Source organism: Physeter macrocephalus, chromosome 1 (assembly GCF_002837175.3).
Source record: "Physeter macrocephalus isolate SW-GA chromosome 1, ASM283717v5, whole genome shotgun sequence".
NCBI classification, from domain to species: Eukaryota; Metazoa; Chordata; class Mammalia; order Artiodactyla; family Physeteridae; genus Physeter; species Physeter macrocephalus.
The window spans coordinates 19,303,160-19,307,311 of record NC_041214.2 but is presented as its reverse complement, the minus strand read 5'-3'; positions in this window follow the sequence as shown (position 1 = coordinate 19,307,311).

Here is a 4,152-nt window from a genome sequence, read left to right as displayed (position 1 = left end):
GGCTCCAAGAGAGAGGAAGCAGAAACTGCCAATGGTCTTAAAGCCTGAGCCTAAGAAGGACCCAGAGTGTCTTCTGACAGATTCTGATGACAAGGCAACTACAGGCCAGCCCAGATTCAAGGAAGAAGAGGGACAGGCTCTACCTCTCAATGGGGGAGTATCCTATGTACACAAAGGGAAGGAATTGATTGATGGTGGACGTCTTGACTTTAGATACAACATATGATTTCCACGTGGATATAAACACAAGATATTTACTTGTATGACTTTTTTGAGCTGATCGTTTTTCACCCAAGTGTGCTGTAAACACCATTCACCACACGTCTCAAGCTTTTGAGTTCCTACCACTGAAAACGAGGCCACAGCAAGGGACAAATTTGTGAATGCGTCAGATCATGACATTTTCCTGTTGGCTAAGATGGCTTCATCACCTTGGAACTCTTTTCCCCCACAAATTTCATCCTCCTTGTGAGCGTGTTACTTTGTAATTCATTGTTCTGTCTTTAAAGTAAAAACCAAGGCTTCTGATCAGTCAGAGGCTGCTTTTTTTTAATAATCATAGCTTCCAACGAGTTCTAGTTACTCAGCTAATTCTTCCACTTAGAATAAGCCACATCCTTTAATAGCTCCTTGTCCTTCAAAGCACTTACCTTAATTTGTAACTCTAGTTGTGAGATTGTTGGATTGATTTCTATCTGCCTCACTGTACTCGAAGCTCTATAGTCAGGTACTATTTATCTCCAGCATATAGGTCTGTACCTAGTACATACTAGATGGTCAATAATATTCTTTGAATGAATGCATCTTTTCTTTTTCCCCAAACTATTTAAGGCTGAAAGAAGATCAACCCCATTAAAATGGAAAGAAATTTTAGAAATTTATTTCAAAAATTTAGTGTTTAAGTGTCAGATCTTAGAAATCTTGACATCCAACTTAAGAAAAGTGAAATTATTGGATTCTGTGACTCAAGCAGTACAAACGAAGTAATCCTTAAGAACCATTCCACAGCAGAAGATACGACCTCAGGCACGCTAAGCTCTACTGCAGGCATATATCTAGGTTTCGACTCCTACTTACCATTCCCGACCGTCTTGCTGTGTTCCTGCATCTCACATTCCTTCCCAGTTGCCTCATACCTGGTTACCTAACCCCAGCTGATGGATGTTACAGCTGTGGTGTCCACTTGGCTAAAAATCTCCCTGAACTTCCTGACCTTCCCGGACAGTAACTTTCAAAGGCCTGCCCTGACTCACGCCCACACGCACACATAACTCTGGAATCCTTAATTAAATTCCAATACCCTGATTCTCAAAGAATTCAGACACAGCTCCATTCCACTTTGGGGCTCCTCAAACTGCAAACACAGATGAGGAATTAGATGCTAGAAATCTTTTTATTCTTGCTTTTTATTATGAAAATTTTAACAGTAAAGAAAATTCTGTAATGAACTTTGATAGGCATATCACCCAATTTAATTATTATCCACTCATGACCAGTCTTTTTCCATCCACAACTCCACCCACTTCCCCTCTCCCCTGATGGATTTCAGTATCCATCTCCAAAAGATAAGGACTTTAAAAAACACAGCTTAAAAAATAATCATACCTAAAAATTCTCGGGGCCCTCTAAATGACAGTGACTACCAGTCTCAGTCTGAGAGATACTGACACAACAGAGCCCCATAAACTTAGCCCTTCTCTGACACTGCCCTCCACGACACTTCACAAGTGAACACAGGTACGTACGCACTCTCTAAAGTGCAGAAAGACGCGCATTTCTGATGACGTCCTTTATCGTTCCATGTAAGACATGGCACTAACAGACTATTGGCTTTACTTTTTTCTGTTCTTGAAAGACCACCAGGAACACCTGTAGTTGGTTTTTCATGGGTGGCAGTGGTGGAAACACACACCATGGGGAACCATGGAGCGTCTCGGTAAGAGGGGGTCAGGAGGAAGCCAGTAAAGGATTTGGGCGCTGGTGGGGTGGTTTGGGGGACAGTTGAAGGAAGCAGGGTCTCACTCTGGATTGGGGGTTGTCAGAAAGTGGAGGCAGTTCTATGAATGGATATGTCAATAGGTCACCTCTGTGGGAGGTCAGACTAGAGAAAGGTGAACGCTGACGTTGGTAAAGAAATTACCTTCTCCGCTCAGTAAACGAGGGGAACGTTTGGTATTTTGTGTTGCACAGCCACCTTGTTTTTGTCTCACTTGACTGTGGTCTGAGAGGGACCTCATTTGCTATAGATATTCTGTAAGATAGTTTCTGTGCAACAGGAAAGCAAAGTGATGCTGTGAGTGCCAGGCCAGCTTGTAACAGCGTTGACATCTAGCTGTGAACATCAGATCCATTCTGGATGTCAAGGGCAATTTTTCTTCTTTCTCATTATCCTCCCACTTTTTAGGGTATATGAGTTCACTGAATACTACTATCTTTAGTCCTGGTTCTGCGTGACTTTCTGAACCTATTTCTCCTTAAAGATCATTTTTTATCACTCATAATTTACATGTGTGTGTGTTCTATTATACTATAGTCACCTGTTTATAAACTTTCTTAAATCTTTTTCTGGAGAAGAAAAATGAATTCATTTTCAAATGAATGTTTGAAAATGTAAAACTAGCCCAGCTATCTATTATTTATTGTCAAACACTCCAAAATCAAACTCATTTTGGGTGGACATTCAATAACATTTTATGTGCATAGGGCGGTCACCAGGCCTACGTTACAATTAATGCATTCAATTTAACTGGGCAATTTTCTCAAACCTTTTCACCTTCACTGGGACCTTCGGAAAGAAATACATTGTACTCAGTAAAAGGTACGCCATAAAATACACACCTCAGGCACATACCTTACCAAATTCAAAATTCTACAAAGCAATGCTTATTCTTACTAATAGTGATATACCCCAATACTTTCTATTTTATTTCATTAAAAATTAAACACTAACCTTCTAAATTGATTTTGCGACCTCCTCATAGATCTCAACCTGCAGTCTGAAAGAGCAACTTGGCACTAGGAAGTTACTTTGCACAAAGTACAATATTTATAGGTTCTTCATTGATGTTGATGTTGCTGTTGTTTTTTAAAACCATGGTGGGTGCTGTAAAAATCATTTAAAAATCTTTCCTGCCTAAAATGATGGCAATCATGCTGAATGGCATACACTGTGACAAATTATTTGTGGAAAGAAATCTTGGTCCTCCCTCTTGCTACTTTTTGGCTCTCCCCATGCAGAGATAAACTCCATCATACATCAGGACTCTCATAACTGGATTTGTTTTGTTTTGTTTTGTTTTGTTTTTTGTTTTTTGTTTTTTGCGGTACGCGGGCCTCTCACTGTTGTGGCCTCTCCCGTTGCGGAGCACAGGCTCCGGACGCGCAGGCTCAGCGGCCATGGCTCACGGGGCCAGTCACCCCACGGCATGTGGGATCTTCCCGGACCGGGGTACGAACCCGTGCCCCCTGCATCGGCAGGCGGACTCTCAACCACTGCGCCGCCAGGGAAGCCCTCATAACTGGATTTTAAGCCAAGTCCAACCTTAATTATCAACAAAGAACTGCATTCCAGTGCTTGTCAAGAAGAATGATTTCTCTTCTAGCGCTACCAAAAGCTTAGCTGAAAGACATGACCATAGAGGGATGACATTTGGAGATATGTATCAAACCTAGGTTTTTCTTGTTGACTCCCCATTTCTACCCTTGTAACTGTCAATAGCATTCTTTTTTGTTTCCTGGCTCTTTCATTTGCCATAAAGAAGAAAGGACCCAAGTTTACCCAAAGTAAATGAGATTCAGAATGGAGATTGTAAACTCACCATCAAAAGCAGACATAAATTTGGCTTTGAAGATCAAGATCCAAAGAGATCAAGACATTTATTCACCAACAATAGGTTCGAGACCAAAGAACAGAGTAGCAGGACCAGGCTGAACACTTCAGGATGGGCAGCCTGGGTTGGGCGTGGGGTTGAGAGTGATGGAGATTAACAAAGGAGGGGGCATTACTAGGATGGAGGTGAGTGGGGTCCTGCTGGGGACACCTAACCAGAGAGCAATCCTGGCAAGAGTGGACTAAGCATCAGGGGGCTGCCCAGCCCTGCCAGAGTGAGCTCCGTCCTTCACATTGGCAGACTGTTGAGCCAGTACATTTGA